Below are 23,124 nucleotides of genomic sequence, written 5' to 3'. Positions count from 1 at the left end.
GTGTGCAAGAATCTTAACAATAACAAAATAATGGTGAATAGCTCAACAAGAATGATATCTCAACAATTAATAACTTCGCCTCAAAGTGATAATGACTTTTACCATTTCAACACCAATAGATAAACAGGAGATGTTCCATGAATTAACGACCACAAGTAAGGTCACTCAACATTTAAGTAATTAACAAGGCAATAAGGAAACAATAACTTCAACTAAACATATAAGGGAAAATAACAAGTAAGATATGGAGCAAGTGCCAACAATGTCAAATAAAGCATGTAAGGATAGATTAACACGTGTAAGGGTAGATTAAAAATGGAAGATATAACATGTTATGACAATTCGATTAAATGCATGAAAATAGTCTAATAGCCTAAACCGGTCAAACACCATATATAGTCCGTGTACTCACTAGTCACCTTGCGTACACGGCTTTCACATATCAAGAATAGCACGATCAACCCAAATCCTAAGGGGTAGTTTCCCACACACAAAGTTAGGTAAGATACTTACCTCAAACAAGCTAACTCAATCCACTAGTAAGCCCTTCCCACGAATATCCAACTCAAAACGACTCGAATCTAGCCAAAATAACTTAATACCATAAATACAGATCATAAGAAACTATTCCGGATAATAAAGTTGCAATATTTAAAGAAAATTTAAAAGTCAACCCAGGACTCACGCCTCGAAACACGACCAAACTTACAAAATCGAACACCCATTCAATAACGAGTCCAACCATACTAAAATTATTCAATTCCGAACTCAATCGACCTTCAAATCCTCAAATTATAGCTTAGGAAGTTTTCACAAAATTACCCAATTTTTTCAACTCAAAACGCTAATTAAATGATAGAAACATGATGGATTCATGTATAATAATAAAATTTGAGTCAAAATCACTTACCCTGATCAACTCCTTGAAAGTCAATTCCAAAATCGCCAAAAACCGAGGTGTCTAACTCAAAAGATGAAAAATGGAACAAAACCCTCGATTGCCCCTTTTGTGCCCAGTGATTCTGCATATGTGGACCAACAGCCGCTTCTACGGATCCGCACCTGTAGAAAATTCATCGCAGCTGCAACTTTTCATTAAGCCAGCCAATATCGCTTTTGCGGACCATCTAGTGCATCTGCGGAATGAAGTTGCTTCTGCGGAGAAATGACTACACTTGTTGTCCCAGCTCACCCAGTCCAAATTTGCTTCTACGGCTTACATGCCGCACCTGCGGCCCAAAGTGCGCAGATGCGATTGCACCAGAATCTCAGTTGGGTAGAATTTCTTCCAATTCGAAAAATGGTTCCGGATTCAATCTGAATCACATCACGGGCCCTCGAGACACCATCCAAATATGAAATCAAGCTAAAAAAACACATAACAAACCTACTCAAGGCCTAAAATCATATCAAACAACATTAAATTTACGAATCGCAACCCAATTTAAACCTATTGAATCCATGAACATTCAAATTCTAAAACTAACGACAATTCATATTGAATCCTCAAATTTTGCACACAAGTCATAAATGACACAACGAACCTATTCCAACTCCCGGAACAAAAATCTGGACCTGATATCAATAAAGTCAACTCTCGGTCAAACTTCTCAACCTTCCAAACCTTCAACTTTTCAACTTTCGTCAATTCAAGCCAAAACGACCTACGACCTCCAAATCTGTCACGACCCAAAATCCACTAAGGGTCGTGATGGCACCGGACATTGCTGTCAGGCAAGCCAACACCAAACAACTAGTAATTTCTAGTTTTAATATTTTTGAAATCATTTCTTTTGAACATTAAAAAATAAATAATTAATTTCACTAAATAGATAATAATAACTTTAACAATCTTAAAATACTGAATAATTCCATAGACATCCCAGAACTCAGTGTCACAAGTGCATGAGCAATTTCTAGGAAATAATATAATACAATAACTATCCGAAAAATAAGTTGGACAGTAGAAAAAAAATACAACACAATACTCTGAAGGAGACTCTGCTGGCTACGGATCATCTCGAGAAGTGTAGCTCACCTAAGTCCCTGTATCAACCATGTTGTCGCGCCAAACTAGGCCACTAAACATACATGTGCATGTGCAACAAAAATGCACAGCAAGTGTAACATGAGTACAAAAACAACGTGTACTCAGTAAGTATCCCGTCTAATCTCGAAGAAGTAGAGACGAGAGGTCGACTTCGACACTTACTAGCGGTCCAATAATAATATACCAACAATATAGCAAATCGAGGATATTAATAAAAATGGTTGTAACTCAATAGCATAAAGCAAGTAATCAATTCTTTTATTAATAGGAAAATTCCATATTCATTTTTTTCCATCATTTATGCATTTATCTCAAGCCAGGGAGGCAATATCATCATTTACAATTTGCAAGTCAAGCAAATACAAGCATGCGCAAATCATGCTGAGGTCGTACGGCCAGATCCAATAATATTTAAATTGTGCACTGCCAGAGGGTCGAATGGCGCGAACCGTAGATGCATCTATTTAATCTACTGAGGCATTCATCCCGTTCCACAATATATAAACACATTCAAACAGTCAATCAAGAACTAATCAAGGAGCAATTATCCAAGAAAAGGTAATTTCTCTTTTAAAAATCAAGAAACGATGACTAGTCTTTTAGAAATTCATTTACATGTTCGATATATTTTAAGCAATTTTAAATTTACAACAAGATTTCAAATATTGCAAGTAAAGCATGATTTTGTGTCATAAACTACCCCGACTTAAGCATAATTGTAGCTACGTACGGACTCTCCTCACCTCGTGCGTACGTAGCCCCCACAAATAGAGGCACATATTCAATTAATTCACCTATGGGGACCATTTCCTCTTACAAGGTTAGAAAGGAGACTCACCTCGCTCCGAAGTTCGGCAACCGGCATTCCACGTCCTTTCGAAGACTCAAATTGATGCACAACATTCCAAAACTAGCCAATAATTATGTAAACCCATCAATACATGTTCAATTGCTCACAATAATCCAATTTATAACAATTTCTAACCCTGATTGAAAAGTTGACAAAAATGTCCTTGGCTCCACGTGCCCGGATTCCAAAAATTTTTTAAGATAAAGTTTACCCATAACCTCATGAACTCAAATATGTAATTTACTCTTAATTTCATGTCAAAAATCGTGGTCAAAATCCGAAAATACCAATTTTCTAGGTTTTCCCCTCAACCCCAAGTTCCTACCAATTTTCATGCAAAATTCTATACAAAATCATTATATTTAACTCAAAACTAACATGACCCACTTACTCCATACTGGGTGGTGAAAATGGCACTCCCAAGTTGCTCCAAATCGGCTCCCATGGAGGAAAAATAATGAAAATGAGCCAAACCCTCAATTTTAAAAGAACACACTACCCAGCCTGCTTCTCGCACCTGCGGTCACTTGACTGCTTCTACGGTCCCGCAGGTGCGTTTCCAATTTCGCTTCTGCAATCCCAGGCTCAAGTCCAAAAATCCGTTTCTGCAGTCTCCTCAGCGCAGATGTGCACCCGCACTTGCGGGTAAGGTTCCGCACCTGCGGTCACTGCCCTTCTCTGCCCAAACCGCATTTGCGACCCCATGGTCGCTTCTGCGGCATTGCACATGTGGCCAAAACCTCGCAGGTGCGGTTACACCAAATATCAGCTGCCTCAGTTCTTCCTCAAATTCCAAAATTGATCTGTTAGCCATCTGTAATCTACCTGAGGCCCCCGGGACCCCAACCAGTCTCAAAACATAATGCGGACCTGCTCGAGGCCTTAAATCACATCAAACAACGCTAAAATCACAAATCACACCCCATTTCAAACTTGATGAACTTTAGAACTTCAAACTTCTACATTCGATGTCAAAACCTATCAAATCACATCCGATAGGCCTCAAATTTTGCATACAAGTCATATTCGATATTATGGACCTACTCTAACTTCCGAAATCGAAATCCGACCCCGATATCAAAAAATCCACCTCCAGTCAAACTTCTCAAAAACCTTCAAATTCCTAACTTTATCCAAATGAGTCCAAAATGACTTACGGATCTCCGAATTTACTTTCAATCAGGCTCCCAACACCAGAGTCACCATACGGAGCTATTCCTAGACTCGGAATCCCAAATGGATATTGATAACACTAAAATACACTTTAACCCAAACTAATGAAACTCTTCCTAAAAGTCTAACTTCCACAAGAGGCGCCGAAACACTCCCGGGTCACCCAAAACCCGATCCGAACATACGCCCAAGTCCGAAATCATCATATGAACCTGTTGAAATCTTCAAATCCCGATTTCGAGGTCGTTTACTCAAAAATCCGATCTTAGCCAATTCTTTCAACTTAAAGCTTCTGAAATGAGGATTTTATTTCCAAATAAATTCCATAACTTCCCGAAATTCAATTTCGACCATGCATACAAGTCATAATACCTGAAGTGAAACTTCTCATGGCCTCAAATTGCCAAACGGCGTGCTAGAGCTCAAAACGATCGGTCGGCTTGTTACATTTTCTCCTACTTAAACATACGTTCGTCCTCGAACGTGCTAAGAACTACACTGGAGCTGTCTGAAATCACCGTTTAACACCTCGTGCACCTACCTGTGCTACCACAACTCGGTTGAGCACATTAGCTCAAGCAAATCCGAAGATATTCCCTTTTTCTCAAGCAAATAAGCTTAGAACCCGAATTTCAACACCCGAAATTCTCTGTCAAGCCTGGTTCGAACCAACGAACACCGTATCAATCACCACATGCTGTACCAGAACATGACTGTACACCCTTGCTGAATTCACACCATGCATCATTCACAAACCATAATAACATTCCCTGATCACAATCGCTGATATTTCCCGAATCTGATGTTCACAATGCACCCCATGACCTATAAGTCTTGTTCCAACTCTAACAATACTTATATGTCATGGGGTGCATTGTGACTCGAGTCACCCAAAACCCGATCCGGATATACGTCCAAGTCCGAAATCATCATACGAACCTATTAAAATCTTCAAATCCCGATTCCGAGGTCATTTAATCAAAAAACTGATCTTAGCCAGTTCTTTCAACTTAAAGCTTCCAAAATGAGAATTTTCTTTCGAAATAAATTTCAAACTTCCTGAAATTCAATTCTGACCATGCATACATGTCATAATACCTAAAGTGAAGCTGCTCATAGCCTCAAACTGCATAACGACGCGCTAGAGCGCAAAATGACCGGTCGGGTCGTTACAAAATCAATATCCAAACACACTCCTAAGTCCAAAATCGCCATACGAAGCTATCAGAACCATCAAAACTCCATTTCAGAGTCATCTACACAAAAGTCAAACTCCGGTCAACTCTTTCAACTTAAGCTTCCAACTTTGGAACTAACTATTTCAATTCACTTCAAAACTTATCCGAAACCAAACAACCACCCCGAAAAGTCACATAACCATAATATAACATAGAGGAGACAATAAATAGGGGAACGGGTCTAAAATACTCAAAACGACCGGTCGGGTCATTATACCCCCCCCCTATTAAGACAAACATTTGTCCTCGAACGAGTATAGAGACATACCTGATATGGTGAAAAGATGAGGATAACGGCTATGCACAGCATGCTCGGTTTCACAAGTCGGCCTCCTCGACTGGTTGATCCCTCCAATGAACCTTCACTAAAGCAATGTTCTTGGCCTCAACTTTCGGACCTGCCTGTCCAAGATGGCCACCAACTCTTCAACATAAGTCGAATCCTTGTCCAATTGGATGGAGCTGAAATCTAAAACATGGGATGGATCACCATGATACTTCCGTAGAATAGAAACATGGAACACCGGATGAACCGTCGATAGGCTAGGTAGTAATGCAAACTTGTAGGACACTTTCCCCACCCTCTCAAGGATTTCAAAAGGATCGATATACCTAGGGCTCAACTTTCCCTTCTTCTCAAACCTCATCACATCCTTCATTGTGAAACCCGAAGTAAAACCCTCTCTCCAACCATAAATGCTGCATCATGAACCTTCTGATCGGCATAACTCTTCTACCTAGACTGTGCTATACGAAGACGATCCTGGATCGACTTGACCTTCTCCAAGGCATCTCGAACCAAATCTGTGCCCAACAATCTAGCCTCACCTGGCTCAAACCAACCAACTGGAGAACAACATCATCTTCCATATAGGGACTCATAAGGGGCCATCTGAATACTCGATTGGTAGTTGTTGTTGTACGCAAACTCCGCAAAGCGGAAAGTACTTATCCCAAAAAAAACCCGAAATCCATAATACAGGCACGAAGCATATTCTTTAATATCTGAATGGTGCGCTCAGACTACTCATCCGTCAGCGGGTGAAATGTTATACTCAACTCAACTCGCATGCCTAACTCACGCTGTATGGCCCTCTAGAAGTGTAATGTGAACTGCATGCCCTGGTTAGAGATGATGGATACCGGCACGCAATGAAGTTGAACAATCTCATAGATATAGATCTGAGCCAGCTGCTTTGAAAAATAGGTTGTCACCACCGGAATGAAATAAGCCGACTTGGTTAACCTATCCATAATCACCCATACAACATCAAATTTCTTCAAAGTTTATGGGAGACCAACACCAAAGTCCATGGTAAAACGTTCCTATTTCCACTCGGGAATCTCAAGTCTTTGAAACAAGCTGCCTGGCCTCCAATGCTCATACTTCACGTGCTGACAATTTAGTCACCGAGCTACATACTCCACTATGTCTTTATTCATTCTCCTCCACCAATAGTGCTACTTCAAATTCGGATACATCTTAGCGGCACTTCGATAAATGGAGTACCGCAAATTGTGGGCCTCCTAAAGTATCAACTCATATAACCCATCCACATTGGGCACACATAACCGGCCCTGCATCTGCAATACACACAAATAGAAACCTACTTGGTATCACTGTGTTGTATTGTGTTCTTAAGTACAAGCAAATGGGGCCATCACACTTATGCTCTTTGATGCGCTCATATAAAAAAGACCGAGAAACCATGCAAGGAAGAACTCGACTAGGGTCTCGAATCGTCCAATCTAACAAACTGGTTGGCTAAGGCCTTAACATCTATGGCTAGTGGCCTCTCTACTGTCGGTAGATATGCCAAACTAACCATACTCTCCGCCTCTCGACTCAAGGCATCGACCACTATATTGTCCTTCTAGGGATGATAGATAATAGCGATATTATAGTATTTAAGCAACTCTAACCATCTCCGCTACCGCAAATTAAGATCTTTCTATTTAAATAGATGTTGAAGACTCCGGTGGTCGGTAGAGACCTCACATGGGACACCTTAAAAATAGTGCTGCCAAATCTTCAAGGCATGAACAATAGCTGCCAATTCTAAGTCGTGGACTGGATAATTCTTCTCATGAACCTTCAACTACAGAGACATGCATGCAATCACCTTACCATCCTGCATCAACACTGTGCCAAGGCCAACACGTGACACATCACAAGACACAGTGTAAGACCCCAAACGCGTAGGTAACACCAACACTGGGGTTGTAGTCCAAGCAGTCTTGAGCTTTTGAAATATCTCCTCACACTCCTTGGTCCATCTGAAAAGAGCACTCTTCTGGGTCAATCTGTTCATAAGTGCAGCAATGGATGAGAAACCCTCAACAAACGGCAATAATACCCGGCCAAACCAAGGAAACTCCAAATCTCAGTAGTTGAAGACAGTCTGGGCCAATTCTGAACTGTTTCAATCTTCTTTGGATATACCTTGATCCCCTCACTCGATGCCACATGACACAATAATGCCACCGAATCAAGCCAGAATTCACACTTTGAGAAATTTGCATATAACTTCTCTTCTCTCAAGGTCTGGAGCACAATCCTCAAATGCTACTCATGATCCTCCCGGATGTGAGAGTACACCAAGATGTCTTCAATAAACACAATGACATGTGAATCAAGATAAGGATGGAATACACTATCAAGTGCATAAATATTGTTGGGGCATTGGTTAGCCCATATGACATCACTAGGAACTCGTAGTGACCATACCGAGTCCTAAAGGTAGTCTTCGGAATATTCGGATTCCAAATCTTCAGCTGATGATACCCTGACCGCAAATTAATTGAACTCACTTTTCCAAACCAAACATGCACACAAGTGTAATAACATCATACAAACTCGCTCGATCGATCAAAATACTAAAATAACATCTAAAACAATAAATTGAACATCAAAACGAATAAAATTTCAAAAGAAAATTGAAGCGCAACTAGAACTACTAACTGAGTGTCTGAATTATATCCAACTCCGAATTGCACCAAATTTTGTATATAACTTTCAAATAGCAAAAAAAACATATATGAAGTCCCAAAACCAAGATCCGAACCCATTAACCGTAATGTCAACCACCGTCAAACCTAGAAAATTTCAAAAATGTCAAATTACTAGCTTTCGGCAAAATAATTCAAGTCTAAATTTAATTTTGGGCATACACCCAAGTCCAAAATCACAATCGGACTTATCAGAATTGTTAAAATACCGATCTGGGGTCATTTACATAAAATATTGACCATAGTAAATTGCCTCATTATTTGTCAAAATTTATATTTTCTCAAAAGTTCACATAAAAGCTTTTCAAAATGCGACACAGACCACGCATGCAAACCACGAAATCTGATCCCAAGTAAGTGGAGGTGAATAGGCTGGTGTTCTCTAATCAAAACCTTGCCACCACCTCTTGGTAGAATCGGTCATCTGGAACACTACAAAGTCGACTCCATTGGACTCCACAATACCCATGTTGCACAACACCTCATGGTAATAGTCCAAATAGTCATGTGGGTCCTCAAAAGATTTACCACCAAAGTTAATAGGAAAGAGCTTAGTGAACTTATCAAACCTCATCAATCCCTTAGAAGACATCGCGAGCCTCTCTCCCTAGGATATGTAGTAATAACAAGCTGAACTACCCCAACTGCTGAAACCGTTGGAGTCTGATATATGGGAGCCATCTGCTCCGGAGTGTGAGTGGCGAGAGTCTGTGCTCCTCCCCCAACCTGAGAGACAACCGGTGCCATGGGAAATACTCCAACATGAGACACACTCTCCATGAGTCCAACTAAGCGGACTATAGCGTCCTAAATTACGGGAGTAGCAATGAATCCCTTTGGGACCTAAACGGGTTCGACTAGTGTCGTCTGAAATGGGATCTCCTCCATATGATCAATCTGAGGCTCCGCAATGGGTGCTGCTGCATGTGCTTAAGGCTGAGCTCTACCTCGGCCCCTAACTCCGCCCCGGCCCCTACCCCTGGTAGTGGCTGCAACAGGAGACTCTGGCTTCTTCCCCGAAGTAGATGTTATGCTATTCTCACCATCTGTGAGAGAACAAGAATAGAATGGTTCAAACTTCAGTAATGGAATAAAGTCGCACGATAGAGAAAGAAAGAAGTGAAATTTTCCTAAAGCCCTATAGCCTCTAGAAGATAAGTACAGATGTCTTTGTACCAATCCTCCAGACTCTACTAAGCTTGCTCATGACTCGTGAGACCTAGGCAACCTAGTTCTCCGATACCAACTTGTCATGATCTAGAATCCCACCCTCGGGATCATGATGGGGCCTAATATTTCACTTGTTATGCAAGCCAACGCTAGCTAAATTACTTAACCAGTTTTAGATCAAAACATTAATAATAACAAACTGTAATCATTTGAAATAGACTAACACAATAATAAATGATGAAGTCTAAATATATCCCAGAATCAAGAGTCACGAATACATGAGCATTTAGAGTACGACAGATAAATTCTGAACAAAATACAACTATTTGAAACTAAATAAACAGTTGTAAGCACGTGATTTTTGCTTCACGAGCAATCACTCCAAAAGAAAATAAAAATAGTGACAAATGGTTTCGCTGTACAATTTTTCGATCTTTCCGTAACATGTGTTGTTGGTCATTTGTGGGTCTGTCCATTTTGCATCTAGTCATTATTAAACAAAAATACAAAAATGCCTGTCGTTAAAAGAAAATTCAAAAAATATATATGTATGTGTGCATCGTTCGTTCTAAGTTGTGATCTAACCATTTTTATTTTATTTTATTTTTATTTTTCATTTATGTGTGTTTATCGTTGTGGGTGTCACTCAATATGTGTGCAGGTTTATTTTTTTACATTGTTTTAGGAATTTTTTTTAATTTGAAAAAAAAAAAGAGGGGAAAAGGAAAATCTGATTTGGGCCCCGAAACAAGGCCCAAAACCAAAGTACTTATCCAGTCCAAGACGAGCCTGCCCAAACACGGACTCAAACGACGCCGTATCGGCGTCCCTACCAAAGCCGTTGATCTGATTCAAACGAACGGTCCAGATCAGGCTGTTCAACTCGCCTCAACGACGTCATTTCAGGCAAGATGATCTAAGCCGTCCAACCCCATTGATCCAACGGATCCAGGCCCTCCTCTAAACCCGTCAACATGACCCGATCCAATCCCCTACCCGGTCTTAACCCACTATCATCTCCCGAACGACGTCGTCTCTCCTCAATGAGTAGATCCTGGCCCTTGATCTCAATTGATCCAATGGCCAGGATCTAAACCCTCAATACATTATAAACCTAACCCCTTACCCCCACGCCCCAAGCCACACCCCCCCTTCAGCCACTGTTCACCATCTTCCCCAGGACCCCTTTCCTCTCAAACCCTAGCAGCCTAGGTTTTCCCCCGTGAGCCCGGTAACCACAATTCCGATGACCACCAAAATAACATCCCCGATGCACCCAACCATCCTGAACATGAATCCGTTAACCTTTCACCTCGAATCAACCCGTAGCTTCTCGAATCTTCCAACGAAGATTCGAGTAAAAACCAGATCTACACCGATTGACCCCAAACTCACACCACGGCCCCTCCTGACCTCCCTCACCCCCTGAATGGCTTAGGTTCCGTTCGAATCTGACTGGAATTGAACGGTTCCCAAATCGAACCTCAAGAGCCCTAGGATTCAGATCTATGGGTTTTTGTCCGAATCAGTGTCAGGATCAGGGCCTAGCAGACTTTTACCGAAGTGTTCTCAGTTGAGAACGCTTCGGTTAAAGTCCATTAGACCCCAAAATCACCTGGCCCGAGTTCGAGCATTGAGTCAGTCTTAGTTTCAGGTCCCGGAGGTATTTTCCCTTTTATTTTGTCATCTTAAACTCTATCTGTCGTACATGTTCTGGTTTGTTTTGGTTTCTGACTCGTCTATCCCTGTGTGTACATTTTGAGTTTAAAGTTGATTTGTTTGTTGATTTTGTTGGTTGTTCGATGTATATTATAGTTCGCGTAGTCGTTTAAATAAGCATCGTCAACTAAATTCACTTGAAAGATTAGAAAATCAGGAGTTGCATTTCAGTATTGATTACTATGCCTGTTTCTTGTTGGTGTTACTCGTATCGGCATGACCAACTTGTACCCTTTAATTGGCACCCACGTTTGATTAAATTGGAATCATTGGTTTGAATTTAGGCTGAAAATTGATTGTTAACTGTGGAAAGCTAACAGATTCACCTGAAGGCAGCATTGAGTTTAAGTTAAGTAGTCAGTAGTTAGCTGAAATCAAAGAGGTTTATATACTAATTATTAAGAGTTATGGTAATACAGTAACATGCAAGGTTAAGGGTAGTTTTGGCATAAGACAAAGTCTGATTAGGGGGTTTAACTTAAGAATATGTCAAGTGTTAATTAAAATACTATTAACCTAATAACAATGGGGAACAAAACATAAGAGCATGGGTTCAAATGAATACTTTATTGCACCCATAATTCTTGATTAGAGCAATAGGACAAAGCATGGGGGGCTGATTAAGTTTACCGAGAAAGATGCCTTTAGGCATGGGGAGTTAAGGGGTATGGGCAGATTGCAACTGGCAGGATCCAGGCAGCTTGACTGCACTGGGTTGTTGGCTTATAAATAAGCTGTTGCAGAACTAAAAAAGGGCTGGACTTTTAGTCTTCAGAAAAAGAGAAAACAAAAGGCTGGAATTTTTAGTCTTAAAGCTGAAACTTTTAGTCTGAAGAAAGGTTTACTGAGTTTAAAGAAAGCTGAAAAACATAAGTTAGTTTCCAAATAGATTATAACCAAACACCATCTGAAAGTTGAATAAGAATTCATATTGGTCAAGCTGCCTTGGCCAAGTTCTGTCATCTGCATTGACTGAGCTGTTTGTTGGTTGCTGAACTGTTGTTATTTGCTGCATTGAACTTCTTTTACTTCTGGTGTATCATTACTCTTCCTCTAGAATTATTGGTTTGGCACTCGACTATTTGCTGGTTTCATTTATTCTGGGAATCATTGTTGGTTGTTCGTGGACTGTGGAAAACAATCTTGGTTGTTGGTTTGTTGCTGTGTTGTTGCTGTGTATCTGTTGATGCTGTGATTACTGCACACTACTCAACTGATCACTCTCCTTCTTCCTTTCCTTTCCTTACCAGGTACACAATTGATACCACCAATGTAACTGAGAGTTTGAGCATGAATGCAAAAGAGAGGACCTGCAGATTGTTTTTTATGTATACATGAACTGTTACATTAAATGTCATAAAATAGTTACATTTTCGTTTGTATAATAGAAGTAGCCTACATGCTCAGTATATCAATGTAGGTTAATGAATGATAGTCATGTATGTATGCTGTTAGGTGAAAAACATTCCCAGTGTAATAAGTTGTATTTTAGACTTAGTCTGATGGTGTAGTATATTCTATAATGTAGGCCAAAATAGGAAAACTATCCACATGAGTTAAAGTTCTTTCCCCTTTTGCTAGTTTGTCACATATAAATTGATAAAGAACAAAGAATCAGTTCTAGGCCTCAACCTCAGGAAGGCCGAGCCCAAATCGAAAAAATCAGCTAGGCCTGTATCGGAAAAACAGGGCCCAAGTCTGGCCATCTCGCATGAGCTAGGTTTGGGCCCATAATTTGCGACTAGTTGTCCATAAGTGCAGTCACGTTTTATTATTCTGTAATAGCACTTTAAATCCGGTTTTATAATCAACTAAGGCTATTTACTGCTTTCAATTGATAGAGACAAACACGACGAGAAACGTAGTTGCTATAGGATATCCTTTAAAAATAACAACGAGATGAGCCTCGATAAAAATAAACAAAACGCAGATGCGGGGCCCTTGTTAAATGTATATTAGTGAAGTATTTAGTTTCCAGGACGGGTTGTTTAGCAAATCTCACAACCTTCCTAAAATAACAATACGTTAGACTCTTTAGAACGCGCCTTAATAAATCTTACCTTCGTAAACTCAGGTGCACATTGATGTGACCCAAATCCAAATCTCAACGGAATCGAAATGTGTTTCTAATCACGGGTACATTGATTGTGACGTGGTTCGAGATGCGTGTCCATGACGTTGCAAATTCATTTTAAAAAATAAGGATGAGATGAGCCTCGCCGAATAAAAATACAAATTGCGGGGCCCTCAGTAAATACTTGTTTAAAATTACTTAGAATTCAGGAGGGTCGTTTAGCGAATTTCACGACCTCCGCAAAATAATAACGCGATAGTCTCTTTAGGCGCGTGTTTAATAATTTACTTGCTTAAGTTCGGGTGTGCATTTCATGCGACCCAAAGCCAAATCTCAAAACATCAAATAAAATGCGTTCCGGATTGTGGGTGCATTTCATGTGACGCAGTCCAAAGACGTGTTTTAAGCGATGTTCACATTCTTGTAAAAACAATAATAATAAAGCGGTTAAAAGTTAAAATTTGCACATAAGTTCATATTGTATTAAAAATCAGATAAATAAGCCAAATATAACAGTTGAGCGACCGTGCTAGAACCACGGAACTCGGGAATGCCTGACACCTTCTCCCGGGTTAACAGAATTCCTTATCCGGATTTCTGGTACGCAGACCGTAATATAGAGTCATTATTTTCCTCGATTCGGGATTAAAATTGGTGACTTGGGACACCCTAAATCTCCCAAGTGGCGACTCTGAAATAATTAAACCAATCCCGTTTCGGTTGTCCTTTAATTGGAAAAAACTCCCTTGCACCCTCTCGGGCGCGGAAAATGGAGGTGTGACAGCTCTGGCGACTCTGCTGGGGATTAAACACCCAGAACCACTGGTTCAGGGTTAAGAATTCGAGCTTAGAATAATTGTTATTATTTGGCTTTATTTATTATCTGATTATTACATGTTCTGAGCCTAATGTGCTAAATGCTGCTTTTACCGCTTTGATATTATTTGAACTGTATATAAACTGTGCCGAAACCTTTCTCTTCTTACCTCCGAGGATGTGCTCACTGGTTGAGACTCCCTATTCTATTAGTATCATACCCTAAATAAAAGAGGCTCGGAAAGTTTCTAAGTCGGCTGGCCTTTTGGTTCCCGGAAAGGAGCTCCTTCCTCAACTCGAGTTGTCCGCTCGGGTACACTATCTAGAACACCGACCCAGGTTTTGAACATAGAATAACATGACTTCATGCCGGATCCCTAGTAGGAACGCTTATTTGCATCATGTTGCATATGACTTAGGGGACTCAACACAGGGGTTGGGTCCGTCTAGGACTAGCAACCTGATATGAAAAGGCCATTCTGATGCATCCTATTGTTTTCCGTGCATTTATTTGTCTCATGCCCGCATGCTGACCGGTGTTTGAATATTTGGAATATTGAAAAAAAAAGGGAAATAACGGTTAGGAATTGATTGTTTATTTTTTGAAAAAAAAAGAGAGAAAAAAAACAAATACTGTCAAAACTCGGCCAAAATTTGGAAAAGTCATTGTTCTATTTTGTTTTTCAAAAAATAAAATATCAATAGAAATATATAGTTTGTCTTGTCATAAAATTTAAAAAAAAAAAGAGGAGTCCTATTTTGTCTTTACTTTTATTTGTTGCAAATATATGTATATATATATATATATATGAAAAATTCAAAAGTTTTTCTTTACTTCAAAAATGTATATATATCTTTATTTGTTGCAAAAGTATTTGTCTTGCCAAAAGTCAAGAGAAGTTCTTTTAGGCTCCCAGTTTTCGAAACAAAAATCCAAAATATTTTCCGTTGTTGACTTCTTTAGAAAGTTTTTTTTATGTATATATACGAAAATTCAAAATTCAAAAAAAATCGCATATATTTTTGTTTTTATCAGAATAAGTGTCGTTTGTTAAAATCTTATTAATAAATGTGCAGAATGAGCACGACTCCGAATGAACCCTTTTCAATCATGAGTAAAATCCCCCTCCAATTGCGGCTCTGGTGGAATGATTTGGGCAAAGAAGGGCATGACGAAATCAAGAAGTATCTGAAAGGCCTCACGAGTTTGTTGGATATCAAGCCACGAGGAGATATCATAAGGGCACTAGTCCCCCACTGGGATCCTGCGCACAATGTCTTCCGTTTCTCAGATTTTGAACTTACCCCAACTTTAGAAGAAATAGCAGGGTATATCGGCAGCGCTGAGACTCCTTTGAGGCACAAATATCTGATTGCTCCAAGAGCTGTAGCAATACACCGGTTCCTGGACTCCTTAAAGATAGTCAGAACAATTCATAACCCTGACTTGGCAAAAGGTTTTTGCAGCATGAGTTTCATATATCAAAGATATGGTCACATAGGAGGATGCGACAAGCCAGAAAACCAGTTGTGCAGCAAAGGTAATCGCCAAAAGTGGGAAGAACATAGACGGATTGCTTTCATGATAACTTTCTTAGGACTACTAGTATTCCCAAGAAAAGACGGGAATATTGACATAAAGATAGCAGGGGTCGTCAGTACGTTGCTCACACAGAGTGATAGTACGTTGGCGCCCATGATAGTATCTGATATATTCCGGGCACTCACTTCTTGCAAAGCCGGAGGAAGCTTTTTCGAGGGTTGCAATTTGTTGTTGCAAATGTGGATGACCGAACACCTATGTCACCGAGCCCAGTTTCTGAGCCATGGATCCGCTGGAAAGACCTGCATAGAGGAGTTCTATACCAGAGTTAATGAAACCTACCTACCAGAAGGAGTCACAACATGGACCTCATATTTCCATACCCTCAACGCCAGTCAAATACAGTGGGCGCTAGGATGGTTACCGATCGACGAAGTCATATACATGCCAGCAGCCAGGCCCCATTTTCTCTTAATGGGACTTAAGAGCATTCAATCATACGCGCCGCATCGGGTTTTAAGGCAACTTGGGAGGTATCAGATAGTGCCGAAAGACGAGGATCTGAGCATCCAGGTAATTGAGATCAGTCCCGACGGCCAGTTTCCTGAAGCAAGGGTTCGTCAAATTTGGAGCCAATGTCAATACTTAGAAGCCAATACTTGTGTAATGAATCGGGCAAAAGGGGAAGTTTCGCCCGGGTATCAGGCCTGGTACAAAGGGGAGATATCATCTGGAAGACCGACCAAAAGACCTCACCTGCAAGAATTTGCCAAATCTTCACAAGAGCAGTGGGGCTGGTTGGCCAAAGAGCGGGAATATCTTGCCGAAGCAGGCAAACTGAAGCAACAAGTTCAGGATATGAAGTTTGAGTGCCAATTACAGTCTGCTGCCCACAAGGGAGAAAAGAACAGATTAATCAGAGAAGGCGAGATCCTCAAAGCTCAGATCCGGAGAATGAAAAAGGAGGCTAATAGCCAGCTGAGAAGCCGGGCAGATAAAAGATTGATAGCAGGGTTAAAGGGTCAGGTTGCGGAATGCCAGGAAGATTTGGAAAGAGCCAAGGCCAGCACAGCAAGATTGCGGACCAAGTGGGCAAAGGGTGCGATAGCTCAGAGGCAGCGCCTGCAACGAGTCATAAGGGATTATGAGCTGAGCATCGGGACATTAAGGGAAACGAATGCCGCTCTTCAAGAGAGGATCTTCAAGCAAACACGAGATGCCCAAACCGACAGAAGGCGATGTTACGATGCAATGACCAGAATGGAAAGACAAATGGAGATGTTCCAGGATCAGCTTGCCAACAATGTGCAAACACTGGGATTGAAGAACCGACAGATAAGGCATTTGTTCGCAGAAAGGGACAACATTCGGGGAAAGATCGACGAGATTGGGCATTACATCTACATGAGATGCCTGGCATGCGAGCAAAAGCCTCGAAAGACCCTCCTTGTTTCCATCATGGGTTGCGTCCACCGAATTATGAATGAGTTGAAAAACCTGCAGAGGGACCTCACACCAAGGGCCGCGGAAAGGCCGAATGATGCCTCGCGGGTCCCTAAGTTGGAAAATTAATCTTTGGTTGAGTCCTGTTTATTTGGCTTTGTCGCTTTTCCATATGTTGGTTTCCTTTCTTTTGGTCAAAACGGGTTAAGAACTATGGAGTCTGTACTATTGCTATTCCTTGCTTGATGTAATTTGTAATAGCAAAATTTTGAGAATGAATTGAATGATTTCACAAGAATTGCGTGTTTCTTTACTTTAAGGCAGAACTACGCCTGGTCTGATTCACGCGGGGACGTGATACGTAGGCAATCCCCATAAGATTCGACCGCTTTTAATAAATAAAGAAAAGATTGTAAAATAAAATAAAACGCAGGGTTTCGCAAAATACTTTAAAGAGACGAATGAGCAAGCCGGGATGACGCATGTTGTTTGAAGCAAAGCATGTAGAAACGGTTAACTGCCTAGGTGCATTGCATCCTCTATGTGTTATGATCAAATCTGTTAAGCTCTAACACTAACAAAGTTTGTTGTTGTCTGATACCAGACAGTTAGTTGTTAAAGAATTCTGGCAACACATTCATACCAAACCATATCCAAAGGACCGGTAGCAACAAACATGACTACTTCGGAGAATAGCAATGAGGAAGAAAGGCCGATGAGCCAGTTGTTAAAAGAAGCAATGGAAAAGATTGAAAGGATGGGACTAGAAATGAATGCAATGCAACTAGCCCTAGCCAAAACACAAAAGAGTCCTGAAACACTGGGACACATGCCGGAGTACCCTCACTCTGGCCCTTCCACAAGCCGCCCAAATCCCCTCTATCATCAAGAAAGAAGCCCTCATGATTCCCAAGCTCCACCACCCCATCAACCTCTCCCAACACCCAATATTCCCATTTTTGTGGGGCCTACATCAGCTCCTTTGCAGAGAACGACCAGTGAGCCATTGTTTCAGGCTCACGATACACAATACTATCCCCCTGAGCCTACATTCCATGCACCCGAGCCGCAAGCTTACAATCCACATTTGGAAGTGCCGGCATAGACTGAAAAACCGACTAAGGCCCCTGAACAGGATGAAGTGTTGAGAAAGTTCAAAAGCCTGGAGCAATCCTTCAGGAACTTGCACGGGCTGGGCAATCAAGTCAGCGTGGCATACAAAGATCTGTGCCCTTTCCCGGATATCCAACTCCCGGCTGGGTTCAAGATGCCCAAGTTTGATTTATATGAAGGGCACGGTGATCCCATGGCACATTTGCGGGGATTCTGTAGTAAAATGAGAGGGGCAGGAGGCAAGGACGAGCTTTTGATAGCTTATTTCGGCCAAAGCCTGAGCGGATTTGCACTAGAATGGTATACCAGGCAGGATTTCAGCAGGTGGTACACGTGGGATGACCTGGCGCAGGCTTTTGCAGGTCATTTCCAATACAATCTGGAGATAGTCCCTGACCGTCTCACGTTATTGAGAACTGGGAAGAAACCCGGGGAAAGTTTTCGCGAGTTCGGGTTCCGCTGGAGAGAACAAGCAGCCAGAGTCGATCCTCCCATGAGAGAGGGAGAGATGGTGGACTATTTTTTGCAGACATTGGATCCAACCTACTTTGGTCACTTGGTGACAACGGTTGGAAAATCTTTCAACGAGGTGGTCAAAATAGGGGTCATGATAGAAGAAGGTTTGAGGTCGGACAAGATCTTGAACTATTCGGCACTCAAGGCCACAACCCAGGCGATTCAAAGCGGCACGGGAGGTGCGCTGAGAAGAAAGAAAGAAGAGGTTGCCACGATCGAGGCAGGCAGTTGGTCCAGGGCTGGCAGGCCGCACTACAACCAACCCAGGCCTCACAGGTCAAACTACCCATACAACCCACCACAAAATTTCTATCCACCTCGAGAACCACATTGTTCCGTACACTAAGCCCAGGTATACACTCAGCCTCCGGTTCGCCCACAATGGCGCGCACCGGCTCCCCAGAACATATATGCACCACCACAAAACACCTACCCTCCACCAAGGGCATATAGAAACCCTTCAGGGGCAGGCTTCCGGGGAAATCCAGATGCTAGGAATGACAGGTTGCGGAAGCAAAGAACCTTCACAGAGCTGGGAGAAACCTACACCGCTTTGTTCCACAAGCTGCGGCAATTGGGTTTGGTTAGTCTTGTCCACACTCGGGAACCAAATCCCCCACCTCAGAATTTGGATCGTTCAATCAGTTGTGAATACTGTTCAGGGATGCTCGGGCACGATACCGAGAAATGCTGGAAGTTAAGGCATGCCATACAGGATCTTATTGACACCAATAAGATCGAGGTCCAGACACCGGAGGCTCCTAACATCAACCAAAACCCACTGCCAGCGCACCACGAAACTCACATGATTGAGTTGATGTGTGAGGGAGGAGAATTAAGAAAACCCTCACAAACAGTGATGATGATCCAAGCCGCCCCGAAAGAAGTCTTAACCAGTGGAGGAACAAGTGTACAGTCGCAGGGAGAAGGCGTCAAACCGGTAGTGATATTGGGGAAGAGCCCGTCCATCATAGCAAGCAAACCCGAGCCAAGCAAGTTGGTAATACCAGGGATCCTGCCCACACCAGTAGTCGTGTTGAAAGGGGTATGTAGAGAACGGGTGACCATAAAGCCTGTGGTCCAACTGCCAATGATTGACAGCAGGGCGGTGCCTTGGAAATATGAAAAGGCAGTGGTGACGTACCAAGGAAAACAGGTGGAAGAAGTCAGTTGTGAAGCGCAAGGGCTGACTCGATCAGGTCGATGTTTTGCTCCGGTGGAGCTAAGAAAAACCAACCCAGTGGCAACCAAGAAGCCAGTATCCGAAGAAGAGGCTGAAGAATTCCTGAGGAAGATGAAAGTACATGACTATTCTGTGGTCGAACAGCTGAGAAAAACACCGGCCCAGATCTCACTGTTGTCGTTGCTGATCCATTCTGAGGAGCATCGTCGGGCCCTGTTGAAGATATTGAACGAGGCTCATGTACCCAGTGAGATTTCTGTAAACCACTTGGAAACCATTGCCAGCAAGATCTTCGAGGTGAACAGGGTAACATTCTCAGATGATGACCTGCCGGTGGAAGGTACAGAGCATAACAAAGCTCTATACCTAGCTGTCAAATGTGAAGACTCGGTGGTAACTCGAGTATTGGTGGATAACGGCTCAAGCGCCAATATTTGTCCATTATCCACCCTGGACCAATTAAAAATCGACCGTCGAAGAATCCGGGAGAATAGCATCTGTGTCCGAGGGTTTGACGGAAACGAAACAGCCACTGTGGGTGATGTTGTGCTTGAACTGACCATCGGTCCAGTCCTGTTTACCATGGAATTCCAGGTGTTAGATGCCACAGTTTCTTACAATCTGCTGTTAGGACGACCCTGGATTCATGCAGCCAAAGCGGTGCCTTCCACCCTACATCATACGGTGAAGTTCGAGTGGGAAAGACAAGAGGTCGTGTTACATGGCGAGGATACAACATGCACCATGGGCGGAACCATTGTGCCTTTCATAGAGACCACTGATGACAAAGGTCCTTGGGTCTACCAGATTCTCGATACAGGGTCGGCCAACAAAATTTCTGAAGGAGAAATCATCCCGCACCCTAGGGTAGCTGCCGCGACAGTCATGATGGTCTCGGAAATGCTGGGTAATGGATTTGTACCGGGAAAAGGCCTGGGAGTCGAGCTTCAAGGGATAGTCCAACCTGTCTCCCTTCCTAGAAATCTGGAAACTTTCAGATTGGGGTTCAAACCAACCGCAGCAGACAGGAAGCAAGCGCGAAAAATGAAGAAGAGGGTCTGGTTTCTGCCTAAACCAGTGCCACGCCTCTCAAGGTCTTTTGTTAAAGCAAGTGCCAAGGGGTCAGCGATCCCAAAGATTCGAGGACCTTTGATCGGTATAAATGAAGACCTGAATCAGAGTTTTGAGAGACTATTCGCGGATGTCAGTATGGTGGAAGCTGGAGAAGGTTCCAGCAGAGCAGAGATACAATTTGTGGGGCCTGAGGCCAAGACCAACAATTGGACGGTTACTCCTCTTCCTGTCCGAGGGGAGTCTTGGTAGTAGGCTTTGATTAATGTTTTGTTTGTTTGTTTGTTTGATCGGATTATTCAAGGGTGTAATCCAAATTTTACTTTCGTTTCTGTAAAAGTGTGAACCCTTTTATCCCGCAAGTTTAATGGAGCTCTTTTCTTTTGTCCCATTTTAATTTTGTTTTGTTCTTTTTCTTCCTGAACAGTTCTCTTTTTACTGGTTCTAATGACATGGCATGCACAGCGGATCTTCGACCTAGTCTAATAAATCAATCTGAATCTGACTCAATGGTGCAAGAGGTCGTTTGCGATGGTGAATCCGAATGTGATGAAGGTGAAGCCTTCGAAGAGATAAACCGGGAGCTGTGCCAATTTGAAGAGAAACCCAAGCCTAACCTAAATGACACTGAGGCTATGAATCTAGGAGACGATGACAACGTCCAAGAGACCAAAATTAGCATCCACATTGAGCCGAGTGTCAGAAAAGAATTGATCAAAACCCTCATGGAATTCAAAGATGTTTTTGCATGGTCCTACGATGATATGCCCGGATTAAGCACCAATTTAGTGGTTCACAAATTACCCACTGACCCGGCATACCCTCCGGTCAAGCAAAAGCTAAGGAAATTTAAAACAGAAATGAGTGTAAAGATCAAAGAAGAAGTGATTAAGCAGTTGCAATCAAAGGTCATTCGGGTCACTCGATATCCCGAGTGGTTGGCCAATGTGGTGCCAGTCCCAAAGAAGGATGGAAAAATCAGGGTGTGCGTCGACTACCGCAACCTCAACAAAGCAAGTCCCAAGGACAATTTTCCGTTACCCAACATTCATATCCTGATCGATAATTGCGCTGGGCACGAGATCGGATCCTTTGTGGATTGCTATGCGGGTTATCATCAGATCCTAATGGACGAAGAGGATGCTGAGAAGACAGCGTTTATTACGCCATGGGGAACCTACTGCTATCGGGTAATGCCGTTCGGGTTGAAGAACGCCGGGGCGACGTACATGCGAGCAATGACTGCTGTGTTTCATGACATGATACACAAAGAAATAGAGGTGTACGTCGATGACGTGATCATCAAATCTTGGCGTCAGGAGGACCATGTAGCAGACCTAAGGAGATTTTTCCAAAGACTCCGGAGGTATGATATCAAGCTTAACCCGGCCAAATGCGCATTCGGGGTTCCATCAGGAAAGTTGCTAGGATTCATCGTCAGTCGACGGGGGATTGAGTTAGACCCATCCAAAATTGAATCCATCCGAGATCTGCCACCGCCAAGGAACAAAACAGAGGTAATGAGTTTGCTGGGTAGACTCAATTACATCAGCCGGTTCATCGCTCAACTCACAGCAACTTGTGAGCCCATATTTCGGCTGCTGAGAAAGGATGCTGTAGTAGGTTGGACGGCAGAGTGTCAGGAGGCTTTCGACCAAATCAAAGGGTATCTGTCTAATCCACCCGTATTGGTCCCGCCTAAGCCCGGGAAGCCCCTAATTCTTTACCTGACGGTCTTGGAAGATTCATTTGGTTGTGTATTGGGGCAACACGATGACACAGGAAGGAAGGAGCAAGCCATCTACTATCTTAGCAAGAAATTCACAGTACATGAGGTTAAGTACACTCAACTCGAGAAAACATGTTGTGCCTTAACTTGGGTAGCTCAGAAGTTGAAGCATTACCTGTCTTCGTATACTACTTATCTCATATCCCGTTTGGACCCATTGAAGTATATCTTTCAGAAACCTATGCCCACGGGAAGGTTGGCAAAATGGCAAATTCTGCTCACAGAATTTGATATCATCTACGTAACGAGGACGGCCATGAAAGCCAAGGCACTGGCAGACCATTTGGCAGAGAATCCCGTTGATGAAAAATACGAGCCCTTAAGAACGTATTTTCCTGACGAAGAGGTGATGCATACGACTGATTTG

The sequence above is a fragment of the Nicotiana tabacum genome, chromosome 18 (assembly GCF_000715075.1).
Source record: "Nicotiana tabacum cultivar K326 chromosome 18, ASM71507v2, whole genome shotgun sequence".
Taxonomy (NCBI): Eukaryota; Viridiplantae; Streptophyta; class Magnoliopsida; order Solanales; family Solanaceae; genus Nicotiana; species Nicotiana tabacum.
This window is presented reverse-complemented; position numbering follows the sequence as displayed.